The sequence below is a fragment of the Pleurodeles waltl genome, chromosome 9, assembly GCF_031143425.1.
Source record: "Pleurodeles waltl isolate 20211129_DDA chromosome 9, aPleWal1.hap1.20221129, whole genome shotgun sequence".
In the NCBI taxonomy this organism is placed as follows: domain Eukaryota; kingdom Metazoa; phylum Chordata; class Amphibia; order Caudata; family Salamandridae; genus Pleurodeles; species Pleurodeles waltl.
In genome coordinates, this window is record NC_090448.1 from 695,752,105 (window position 1) to 695,765,969 (window position 13,865).

Below are 13,865 nucleotides of genomic sequence, written 5' to 3' on the forward strand. Positions count from 1 at the left end.
GGAGCTTTAGTGCCGCCGATGCCGCCGCAACAGAGAGCTGTCATGTTCCAACCACAAGTGAGGGGTAGATGATGTGGAATGGATGTGATTCGTGGTCCGGATCTAAGCACTGTGGTTGTTCAGAGTGACATGCAGGGCATGAAAAGGATGTTGCCATGTCATTTGTGCGGAAACGTGGGACACTGGAAGCGGGAGTGCCCATTGATGGTACAGGAAGGAATGGTTCAGCAAAGTGATGTTGGTGCAGCTCAAACTGTAAAGGTCCCAAGAATAAGGGGCATAGTTTTGAATGCTCAAAATCGAGGTCAGAATTTCTTGCCTGTACAACAGTTGTAGGTGCCTCAAGCACAATTTACTTCTCTAACACCAGTACAGCAGCAGGTTTCTATGGTGCCTAGACAGCATATGCACATACCCCAAGCACCGATGGAGCAGCAACAAGTTATGCTTACTCAACAGGTCACAGGTCAGAGACCAGACAATAGTAACAATACAGTATATCAGTTCCCATTTTACAGTGAGGATTAAATAAACGATGAATGGATGAGTGACAGTTCGGATGAAGGAGCTTGCATTCTTGCGTCCCTAGAGGTAGATCAGAAAGGGCCTTTTCTGAAGGGAAAAGTAATGGGACATAAGGTCTCGTTCTTGGTTGACACTTGAGCCACAAGCTCTACATTGAGGAGTGTGGAAGTACCGAATTTACCCCTTTCCGGCAGGATAGTTCAGGTCGTGGGAGTGGAGAATAGACAGTTAACGAATCCTATCACAGAACCAGTGCAAGTTGAAATTGGAAATTATTTGGGACTGCATAGATTTGTGGTGTGTGACTCAAGTCCTGTGTCCTTGTTAGGCAGACATTTATTGTGCAAGACCAAATGTTCCATAAATTGCACAGATGCAGGGATAGAAGTCCAAACAAATAGTGATGATGAGGAGGAACAGGCCTCAGCCATGGTACTTAATAATGCTTATGAAGAATACCCATTGATTGAAATTTTTCCAATGTTCACTATAAAGGAGTTGCATGCAGACCTGCAGGGAACTGTAAAGGAGAAGGTTTGGGATTTGACAGGAAAGGAAGTGGGATTGATCAAAGGAGTGGAACCTATTAAAATAATTTTAAAGCCGAATGTTGAGTTTCCAAAACTTCCACAGTACAACATGGCACAGGATGTGATGATGAAAGTGGCGCAGATAATTGGAGGGTTCCTAAAACAGAGAGTTTTAAAGGAAGTGTTGAGCAGCCCATGTAATTCACTGATAATGGGACTGAAAGAGCCATGTGGGAAGTACGGGTTGTGCAGGACCTGCGAAAAGTGAATGACATGGTGTTTAAGTGCTGTCCGATTGTACCAAATCCAGCAGTGATACTGTTTCAGATTCCTTGTGAGGCAGAGTGGTTCATGGTGGTTGACTTGTCACAAGCTTTCTTTTCGGTGCCACTTCATGAGGATAGTCAGTTTCTTTTCAGTTTCAAATTCCTAGATAAAGTCTATAGCTGGTGCAGGCTTCCACAAGGGTATACGGAATCACCATCTTTGTTCAATCAGATTCTGAAGAAGAATTTGGAGTCATTGGAATTACCCTGCCAGTCGACTCTTGTGCAGTACATTCATGACTTATTGATTGCATCCAGAACAAGGGGTGAGTGTAAGCACGACTTGATTGCCCTGTTGAATCATTTGGGAGAGTTTGGACACAAGGTCTCACCTGCAAAATTGCAGTATTGCCAGAAGTCTGTCAAATACTTGGGCCATCAAATTGAGAAAGGGATGAGAAGAATTTCCAGAGAAATTATTACAATGATTTTGCAGAGAAATCCCCCGACTTTACAGAAGGATGTGCACATGTTTCTGCGAATGGTAGGGTATTGTAGACAGTGGATTCTGAATTTTGCTGAGATAGCAAAACCCCTACAGCAGTTGACACACAAAGGAGTTACAGCTCCCATTAGCTTAGATAAGGATTAGATGAGGGCTTTCACTGAATTGAGAGAGAGTTTGTGCAGAGCTCCAGCGTTGGGAATGCCTGATTATACAAAGCCTTTCACATTGTTTTGTCATGAACGTGATGTTTGTTCTTTATCTGTTTTGACACAGGTCCATGGAGGTGCTTATCGCCCAGTATCTTATTTTTCAGCTACCTTGGACCCGGTTGCAGCAGCTTACCAGGTTGTCTGCGAGCAGTAGCCGCAGTTGGTCAAAGTCTTTCCCAATGTGAAGGGGTGGTCATGGGATACCCAGTGACGGTAATGGTACCACATTCTGTTGAGATTTTATTGACAAGGACGAAAACACAACCTTTGACGGGGGCAAACTGACAAGGTATAAGACGAGCATATTGGGAGCTCCAAATGTAACTTTGAAAAGATGTACATTGTTAAATCCAGCAACATTATTGCCAAGTGATACTGTTGAAATTGAAAAGGAGGAGGATATAGAACATGATTGTCTTGAAGTAATTGAGCTATGTACAAAGCCTAGACCTTATATTAGAGATACTTGATTAGAAGAAAATGACCAAATTGTCTTTTTTGATGGTTCATGTCTTAGAGATGGAACAGGCACTTTGAGAGCAGGATATGCTGTATGTACCATTACAAGAACCCTAGAAGCATCATGGCTTCCTGGTGTATATTCGGCACAAGTAGCAGAACTGGTGGCTCTTACTAGAGCTTGTTATGTTTCTAACAGGCTGCAAGTGACAATATACACTGATAGCCAGTATGGATTTGGAATTGTTCATGATTTTGGTCAATTGTGGTCGCAAAGAGTTTTCATGACCTCCAGAGGAACACCAGTACGAAATGGTGACAGGATAAAATAATTATTATATGCATTCCAGATGCCAGAAGAGATTGCTGTGGTAAAATGCAGTGCACATCAAAAAAACGCAAGATTACATTTCCTTGGGAAATGGGTATGCAGATCAGGTTGCAAGGTTTTGTGCCCTGAACTGTATATCGTTCAAAGGCAAGTGGGAATTGATGCCAGAAGAGACCAGTTGTGCAAGTTTTGCATTAAAGATAATCGATACTCAAGAAGAATTGGAAACATTATAAGAAAATGCAGACCAGGAAGAGAAAAAGCTGTGGGCAAAGCTGAAGTGTGTACAGAGACCAGATGAGATCTGGATATCTGAGAAGGGTCAGATGGTATTGCCGAATTGTCTAATGACTCAGATGGCTCGGTATTACCATGGTCAGGCACACATTGGAAGAGACGCCATGATTAGGTTGTTCAAGGTTGATTGGTTCAATCCAAAATTTAGGCAGGCAGCTGAAGCAGTGTGTCACAGATGTGTGATCTGTCAGCAGTTAAATGTGGGAAAAGGGACAGTGATAAATCTGAGCCACATTGGAAGAGCAGGTGGACCATTCAGCAGAATGAAATTGGATTTCATTGAGATGCCAGCATGTGGCAGATTGAAGTAAGTGTTGGTAATTGTATGTGTGTTTAGTCTTTTGATTGAAGCATACCCCACACGCAGAAATGATAGTCCTACAGTTGCAAAGTTGGTACTTAGAGAATTGATACGAAGGTTCGGATTTCCGATCTCTTTAGAATCAGATAGGGAACACACTTCAATAATGAAGTGATTAAGCTCTTATGTGCAGCACTGAACATTGAACAGAAGCTCCACTGCTGCTATCATCCAGAGGCATCAGGACTCGTAGAGCAAATGAATGGTACTCTGAAATCAAGAATTGCCAAAATGTGTGCTGCCACAAATCTGAAATGGCCGGATGCATTGCTTCTAGTGTTGATGTCAATGAGAAATATACCTGACAGAAAGACAGGGATGTCCCCACATGAGATTCTTATGGGAAGAGCAATGAGGTTGCCAGCAATACCAGCCAATGCTCTTGTCAATATTACAGATGATATGGTGTTGGACTACTGCAAGGGTCTAGCTGATGTGGTCCGATCTTTTTCTCAGTAGGTACAAGCCGTTACCCTGCCACCTATCCATGACCCAGGTCACAATCTAAGAGCAGGAGATTGGGTCGTGATCAAAAAGCATATGCGAAAGACTTGCCTAGAGCCACGTTGGAGAGGTCCATATCAAGTGGTGCTGACAACTACAACAGCTGTGAAGTGTGCAGGTTTTCCCAACTGGATACATGCGAGCCATACCAAGAAAGTGGTAAGTCCTCAGGATCATAAAGAAGTGTTGAGGACACCAGCAGCAGCAAAGCAAATAGTTCTACCTTAACCAGAACTGGAGCAGGTCAAGCCGGAAGTAGATCCAGAATTGTCAGACAAAGGATCAATCACCCCAGTAAGAGACGAGGGTGCGGAAATTCAAGAGACAGAACGAGAGGTCAACTCAGCAGAAGTGACAAGAGATCCATGCACAGGAGAAGTTCTCACAGAAGTAAAGAGTGCTAAACCGCAAAGAGACCAAGTGCCAGAGCCTGAGGGGGAGAGAGCTGAGACAGGTCAAAGCCAAAGTGATCTGACTCCTCCTGAACCCATTGCAGGTCCATCAAGAGAAGGCACTACAGACAAGGTGCAGGAGAAGAGTCCAATCTTAAAGAGATTGTTCACAAAAGGGGCAAGAAAAGGAGATCACTGGCCTGAATCTCAAATAGGCAAGAAAAAGGACATGGTTATAAATTAGATAATAGAGGAAGAAATAGACACCACAAAGGAAGACAAACTGGAGAACTGACAGGAGAAAGAAAGTTGAAAAGAAAGAGAATAGCAAGGTACGCAGGACCAGAGTGGGCATATGCCGCAACAAGTGATTGGCAGAATATGTTTATGTCTTTTTGCTTTCAGAGAGCAGTTCCGAATAAGTATTTTGACGGAACCTGAAGGAAAAGATCAATAGACTGAGTCGTTGAGCTAAAGAAAAGGGAACTGGAAATTATTGATTTTGCCGAAAGAGACACTAATAACCTGATATGACACATTGAATCCCGGAAATGACCAGCTGCTAACCGATTTTTGACAAAGAAGAAAAAAGGGTCTTGTTGTGTTGCACATTAATTAAGAGTTAAATTCTGCTTTCTGATACTTTACAGATCATGGCTGGATTAGATAATAACATTAGGAACATTGGGTACTGTAGATATTTGAGTGTAGGAATGGCGATTGTGTGTGGCATATTGTTTATATTAATGATTGTGGGAATGTCAATTTATGAGATGAGAGAGGCTGAAGTTACATCTGTACTTGAGACTACTACACTAACAGCTATAGAGAGGTTTAAGTTGGACGAGCAATATTTGCATGATTATACTAACGCAAACGGAGAGCTGTCTTCTAACGTCTTTTATCGTTTATCGAGTGAGTATGTGGAGACAATGGATGCAAGGGAATGTCTTGTGTGTACTCAAATACCTTCCTCCGTGGAAGAAGGGGTCACTTACTATAGTCTACCTCTGACTTACGGTATAACTTGTAGTTTGCTACTAACTCGAGTCTATAATCAGGAGTATATACAATATTTTTATTCAAATTATGACATGGTATTTTCTTTTGTTCCTATAATTAGATACTTGAGTAGGGTGGCTAAGGATCATGATATAGTATTAGAGGATTCTTTGAGCCTACACTGACCTTTGGCACAGCTTATGCGCATCGTAACAATTTAACTTGCTTATTAACCGCTATGGAAAAGAGCTATATTAGGCATACTGACGATAGGAGAAAAGCACTAACAGAGAAACTAGAGAAAGGGTTAGAGAAAAGAACTTACAAGAATGATTATGCTTACACTGTTATTAAAACACAACGGAAACTAGCCTTAGATGCATTGCATATAGGGAAGCTTTGTATATATAGGCCAAAATCATTCACTGACACTTTATTTGTGGGAACGAGTGAATGTAGGCATGTGTTTTTGTTTCAGAGTAAATGGATATTTATGCTGAATGGTGCAGACCCTGTGATTCCTGGAATTTATTATATTTGTGGACTTAATGCTTATTACAGTCTTCCTACAGGATGGTATGGGACATGTTACTTGGGTATAGTTTTTCCTAAGATTTATCAAATAGATGATTTGCAAAAGATACTGAAAATGACTGAGTTACACCAAATGAGACAAAGGAGAGAGACAGCCTCTGCAATTGTAGGGGATATTTTTGGAGCAATAATTCCTTCTGTGGGAGTTATATTGAATGCAAATAATATACGAAAATTATCAACTAGTGTGGCTAACATGCTCACAAATTTTACAGGAGCTATACTTTGACTAAATACTGAATTAGCTGCAGATAAAGCTATGACGCTTCAAAATAGGCTTGCTTTAGACATAATATTGGTGAAGGACGAAGGACTCTGTAAAATGATTAATGCAAGGCACTGCTGTTCATATATACCTGAAAACGAGAAAGAGATAAAAGATTTGCTTACTAATTTATCTAATGCAAGTAAGGATTTGAAAGAGCTGCAGGAACCAGGAGTTTGTGAAAAGGTCGGAAATGGATTTGTTACTGTGGGAAATTGGTTCAGTCAACTTTGGGGTGGGATACTGTGGAAAATTGTCCAAGGAATATTAATTGTGATCATAGCTATATTAGGATTATGGGGGGCATGTAAATTATGGCAGAAAATCTCATTAAAAAGGGCTAAAAATGATCAGAGGAGGGAAGAACAACCCAGAATAAGAATATATAGGGAAAATGTAGGAGAGGAAATCAAAATGTAGCTGAAAGTGACTTGTAATATGATTGACAAGGGAAAGGTGTGATGACATATTTAGTCATCAGAGGAGGGACTGTTGGAGCAGATATGCTAATACGAGAAATTTCTAATGATTTGTGTATACATACTAATGAGAAATATTGATAAAAGAAACTAATAATTGAAAATAATGTGTATGAGTAAAATGGGCCCACGGGGAGTGGCTACCATGTGTGTTAACAATGCTAAAATAACGAAAAAATAATAACATTTCTGTACTAATATATCATTTTTTATGATGATTCATGTTCTTAATTTAGCCGAACTAGAGGCCTGGTCGATACTGGACCTTGCTTGCTTAAACGTGGAGACGCGATGAGCTGCAGAGGACTGGAACTGGAGAAAAGGACCTTGAACTGTACATAGTTCAGAGGCGATCTGCTAGACAATTCTGCAAAATGTACCAGTGGACAGGAGATGATGAGAACAAATTGATACAATTATGTGTAGAGTAGGCTAAACGTACTTTCCCAGGACTTGAACAATAGAGGCACTGACTAAAAGACTGTGGGCAACAATTTTGTTACCTGAAGAGCCGGATGATGTTCTCATCAACAGAAGGACCAATCATATTAATGGAACTTGATGCTTGAACCGACGCAAACAAGTGGTAAACAAAAACTATAGGTTAGAATCATAACCCCTGATGAGGTTGACCAATTAGCAATTTGTGGGACGGAGTGAGAGACCCTAATAAAAAGACAGGACAAGGGAAGGAGAGCCGAGAGGCAAAAGTTGATGACGTCAGGAGACGCTGTCCAAAGTGCTGATAATTGGGCTTACTCTCTGTGAGCCTGATACTTGCTGATGACTGATGACCTGGAGACGAAGACTGACTCGTTGCTGATCTATCTTGGATAGGTAGCTATAACAATGTGACTGACTAATTTGTGTTTTTTCTTCTAGGTACCAACTGTGCTGTTTTAAAATGTTTTTCTCTCTCTAGATAGATTTTTCCAAATTAATGATTTTTGTCTAAATTGTTTTCGCATGTAGACCCACATGCTGATGCTAATTTGAGTTAGGTAGGCTGACAAGGGTGACTTAACGGTGACAGTTGACTGACTGACTTGCATTGCTGAATTATTCAAATGTTAAAGAATTTGCTGCCTTTTGTTGATGCTAGTTTTACTAGTCAATAATTCATGGTGAATAGTTGTTTATGATGCTAATAAAGTTTGCTTAACAATAAAGTTGAATAAAGGTTTTTTGATTAGAATTGTAACTAATAGGGAATAAAAGCGATTAATCTAGTTGTGAGTCATGGTATTTTCGTATTAGATAGGGCTTTCCTTGGTGGTTCTTGTTCATAATAATGTTTATTGATGATCCATTGGTTACCGCTTGACTAGGATACTCCATGCGATCCAAAAGGTTCATCGACCTATACGCGTCCCCTTGTAAGTTTACTTGTTAAGGACTAGGCGCGCTAGCATTCACTTTGCTAACGTTTCCTCCTAGAGGATTGGTTGCAAGTGCATCTGTGTGTATATCTGCTTTTGTAATTACAGCATTGGTGTTGTAAGTAGGAGTGTGGGTAGTGCTAAGGCACCTCCAAAATGACCATGCTAGAGCTCAGGAGGTGTATAAGCAATAACAAATGCCTTTAAATTTTGTTTTTATCTTGTCACATTTGCTGTGCATTGAAAGACAGGCTACGTCTAGTCTGTTTATTCTCTTAAAAGAGAGTTTGATGTTTACTTTTCATTCTCAAACTGGAAAGTTAGAGGTTTTCTGAAGTGAACTATTCAGTAATATGGTTGGGTACAGTAAGTAAGAAAGGAAGGTGTGTAAAATATAATTTCTTCCTTGCACACAACAAGTGTTAAATACATTTAAATTATATTTTCGTTTTTTTTCAAAATATATCAGGAAATAGAAAAGCACAAGTGAAGTACATTGTTGTAATTCTGAAGTGCGAAATAAACACACATTTCAATAAGATGAAAATGAATCAATACACTTCTTGTGGCAAAAATGAAATATTGGGTGAAACCCAATTTCCATACATTATCGTTTGCATGCCATATATGTTTATCAGTAAAACTGTGCAAATGTATTGTCTGTTACAGTGGAAAATGTGATGTCTGTAACTAACACTGCACCTCTACACCATACTTAAGTAACATTTTTTGTAACTTTTTTGACTTCATTGCTTTGTGTTACATGTGAGAAAGTATCACTCTAAGGCCCATATTTAAACTTTGTTAGCGCCGCTTTTTGACGCAAAAACGGCACAAACTTAGAAAATACAATTGTATTTTGCAAGTTTGCGCCGCTTTTGCATCAAAATGCGGCGCAAACGCGGTGCTAAAAAAGTGTAAATATGGACCTAAGTGGCAAACGTTTGGCAGTGTCACTCATAAATAACTTAAAACCATAGAAATGTTATACATCAGCAATGTCTAGGCTTGGCAGCTATGTTAAGGCTATAAATTACCTGACACTTGTTAAATACTGCGGTGGGTCACTGCTGCACTAGTAAAGACAGGCAGGAGAGCTCACTTAATGCAAAGAGTAAAACATAAAATAATGGACAGTTAAATTAATGCATAGTGAGAGCAAGAAAAATATTTGATGGAGGAAATCCAATCATATAATGAAATAAACATAAGGGCAAGAGAATGAAAGAGAAAGGAAACACTGGCACGGGTTAAAATAGATAGATACAAAAAGAAAAACAACCTCAAAATGCGAGAAAGATTAAATGATAAAGGAATAAAAAGGCAATCAAAAAAAGGATAGATAAAAACAGGGAAATAAAGCACTTTGTTTTTTATATAATGAACATGTTACAAAGTGTTTTTGACAGACACATAGCTTGCAACGGTTAATAGTGTGACATGTTTGATTAAGTCAAAACAATAGCTAGAATGCCACCTTCATCTCTGTCAAGTTTCCCAAGTCCATGCGTGCTGTGCTGCTCCAGTCCAGGGTTTTTCCTTGAATTCTGGGACTTATTGTGTTGGTTATTGTAGTATAAAACAGGTCTGCAAGTCCCAGAAATCAAAGGAAAAAAAACCTGGACTGAACCAATCCATCATGCGTGGACCTGCGAAACTTGGCTGATATGCACCTTATTAGCATTTTGCATGCCTTATTTATATTTTTGAATCCATGCTATTTAAAAAAGCAATACAATTATGTATGTTTTCCTTTTGACACATAAACCTAAAACACAAAACACTCAAAGAATTCATTTAAAATGTCTATTTTATGCAAGGAATTTAAGGAACTGTAAATTTTTTTGCTATGGACGATTGTCCATCTCAAGGAATAATCACAACTTGAGTCAAGATGAACCCTCAGAGTTAATTAATTAACCTGAGCTCCTCCCCCTGATATCAATGGCGCAGAGCTGACAGGCTTAACTTGCAGCAATGTGTGAAATAACAGTAATAAAGTGAAAACAAATTACTGTATTGAGTGAAATGTTATAAATAAAATGACACCAGAGTGATGAAAGTTGATTAAGGGATACCAAGGATTTTAATTTTTGAAGAATAAAATGAAAATAGCACCAAAGACCACTATTTGTTAATGATAGGCAGTGGTCCTGGTAGAGTTTTACCTTGGGACTTAGGGCCCAATTACGAGTTTGGCGGTCAGACCACCAGACTGCTGCAGTGGCGGTCCCAAGAAGGCCGCCGTACCGGCGGTCTCCGCCCACCTTATTACGATGTATGCAGGTTTAACCGCCAGCCGTGCAGACATTTTTCTGACTGCCAGCAGCAGGCTGCAATGTTGAGGGTGAGCGCTCTGACGCCGTTATGGCAGTGGCCAACTGCAGAGCCTATTACAAAAACACAGTTGGCATGGTGGCCCTCTTGTGACAGTTACCTAGCAGTCTGCCGTCGCGGTTCTCTTACAGCAAAACACCAGAAGAGTGGCCGTTGGATGGATTAAAAAACAACACAGATGGCATCCATTGGCCAGGTGGGCACACCTGCAAATCACACTATAAAACACCCCATCCCAGATCATGGTCCTTTGCCTCTCCACTGCAGCACAGCAAGACAGAGACCACACTACTTTTTGTAATTTTTGTCACATAAGGCAGCCCATTTTTCCTATCCCATTTTTCACCTTTCACACACTTCTTCTATTTTTTTTTTTTTTTGTCCCTAATATCACTTGTTTTGTATAGCTTGTCACTGTCACCCACTTTATTTTCGGTCATGTCATGCCCCAAAAAGCCATGTTTTTCAGAGTATGAGTTGAGAGTAATGGTGGATGAAATAATAAGATTAGAGTCACAATTGTTTGGAGCCCAAGTACAACATACTCCTTTCAGTAGGAAAATGAAAATGTGGCAAAGGATAGTCAACAGAGTGAATGCTGTAGGCATCACCTTGCACACAAAGGAAGATATTAGGAAGAGGTGGAATGACCTGGGGAGGAAGGTGCATTCCCTGCCCTCGATGCAATACCTGGAGTCCCCCGAGGACTGGTGGTGGTTCTCCCAGCACCACATTACAACTCTTCCCCTGGGAGGAGGTCTTGGCCATCCTGCATCCTTAGTGCTTGACGGAAATAGCTGGGGGGCAGAGTCTGGCAAGTTACACCACAAAAACTGTCACAAAACTTCAGTATCCTGTATGCCTGCCGTCATCTCAGTTTTTGCCATTGTGTTGTTCATCTACTTTTAGAACCTGCAATACCCAAAGCTTCAGAGACAGTAGATTGTCAATGTGTATTTTCATACATAACATCACATAATTCAATCTCCTTCACATGCCACATGCCGTCTGTAAGTGTTTTAATGTCAAAAGATCATCCCAGGCCCCATGGTGTGTGTGAACATGTAAATGTGTGATCCAGTCTAACTGCAGTGTTTCAACAGGTATGTCAGACTAAACATTTGTCAAGTGGTGGTAACTACCATGAGCCCCCCTTTCTGTCATTCAAAACAAGAGACCCTTGTGCACTTGGCCAAAGTCACTTGTTAGTTATGTCACAACTATGTTCACTCAACATGGACTGAGCAATCTACATACTGTGCTTAACTCTGAGACATGTATGCCTACCTAGCTTGATGTTGTCCTGATAACCCCAAAAGACATTATTAATGCCGTGAATTACACCTTGCCAACTGTGTACGTCAAGTAGTTGTAAGAAATTAAGCTGCTTCAGCCATTTGGAAGTGGAAGGTAATTCATTGACTCTGCACTGTGTACATGATGTTGACTGTTTCATATATAACCAAGTTGTGTGTTCACCTGTATCTTATACAACTAGGCCTTCGAATGGTCAAACACAAATGAAACCTCTCCTCTGTGTTGCCTTAACTGTTAGATATCATGCTCATTCCTTATACCAAAATGCAAGTTATCAGCACATCTAATGATTTGCTCAATCCTATTGTTTTTGCAACCTCCACAAATGTCTTGTCAATATCTTCAATACAATGGAAATATGTCACAATAGGAAACCCTACCTTTTAACATTTTCCGTGGTCCCTACTTACTATGAAAAAAAACATTTGGATGTAGATTCCACACTTTCACCAATAACAATGCACTCTATTTTTCAACAGGTCGAACTGGCACTGCACCTGGGCAGGCAGTTCCAACTGAAAAGACTCCCAGTCCACCCTCGGATAAAGCCCTAAGGGATGACAAAACTTGTGGGCATGTGGATGCAGATGATGGACCTGGCACATTTGGGCAGTCTGGTCAGACGGCAGCAGTGAGTATCACTGTGCCCACATCAATCTCCCACCACAGCTGCTACCTCGACTCAGCCAGCAACATACCCCCAACCTGTGTACACAGCACAGTCAGTCCAATCTTGTGCCCCCAGGCCTGGATCCTGAAGTGCAGATCACCACCCCTGTCACAGAGGGACCAGGGCCCAGTTGGAGAGGGTACCCTGGGCCAAGGGCACAGGCTCATGGGGTAGGGTCTTGGGGAAGAACTGTGGGCCAGCAGAGTAAGGCCACTGGGGCTTAACTGAACCCCGGAAAATCAAGCAGCTGCTGAGGGACATGTACCAACAGATGGAGGCCCATAATTCCAACATAAGCACCCTAACACTGGTGCTGATGGACATCCATACAACCCTGAGAAGGGCTTTCCTAGCATCATCTACCCCTTCCTGTGGTGCAAGTACATCAATGCCATATATATCTGCAGCAGACACAGGATGGGAGGCCCTGCCAGAGGGAGAAACACTATCAGACACCCCTGCCTCTGCAGCAAGTGAGGCAGGGGTGTCCATGCACATATCCAGGAGGTGCAAGTGGCAAGACACCCACCACTGCCAGCAAGAAACATCAACCTTAATTACTTCCTTTGTGTGCCACGCATTCACTCTGTGGACTAATTCTGGTCACCTTCCCATTCCTGATGGGAGGAGTAGTTTGGACTTTGGATTTCAGATGATTTGGCAACTACATCTATGGTTTCATTCACCATGACTGACCCCTTCACTTTTTATTTTTGTTTGTTTTTGCAGCAAGTATGTCTTCTCTTTTAACACATTAATACATTCACAAGTCACAAACTCTGTTGTAGCAAATTTCACATTTAGCAATGTAGATATGTAAGGCCATGTGAACTATACATTGACAAAATAAGCTACTTGTGTAAGCATGGATATGTTGCATTTAGCTCAGGATCACAACAATATCACACCAACACATACATACAAGTGTCTTGTCTAAAAAGATTATTATTACAGTGTTCAAATCATAAGCTGGCAAGATATTAGATACATAGGAAATTAAACATGATTGAATTGTACTGTGTAAGTGATGAAATTACAGCTACAGACCTCCAGAACATGGAAGGATGGGATATATCAGAAATTGTCCTGTAGAATAGGAAAAAATGAATTTGGTTGTTGTCATCAGCTGGAGCCATATCGTCTACCTCACAAAAGGAATCCAAACATCACAAAATGCAACATTCAGACAGATGCCAGTGCAACAGTTGCTCATCACAGGGTCATTGCAATCCAGTCCTTCTGCATCTGCTGGTGTGATACAAACAAATGTAAGTGATGCGCTACAGTTCAAACAAAATGTGTTTAACCAATGTGAAGTAAAACTAACATGGATTTGGCCTACAACTACATAGGTACTGACTACCTGATGACACACACAATGCATCATTGCCACCACACAACAAGGAACAAGTCCAATGGGGTCTCCTGAACTTCCATCCT

General features: G+C 40.9%; 1 long non-coding RNA gene across 1 annotated transcript in view; it reads left to right on the plus strand.

Annotated features, from left to right (window-relative positions):
* Positions 1 to 13,419, plus strand: part of LOC138258702 (uncharacterized) — a 139,862-nt gene extending 126,443 nt beyond the window's left edge. Inside the window, exon 3 of the long non-coding RNA XR_011198513.1 lies at positions 12,235 to 13,419. This is a non-coding gene — a long non-coding RNA (uncharacterized lncRNA). The remainder of the gene's footprint in view (positions 1 to 12,234) is intronic.
* Positions 13,420 to 13,865: the final 446 nt, after the last annotated feature.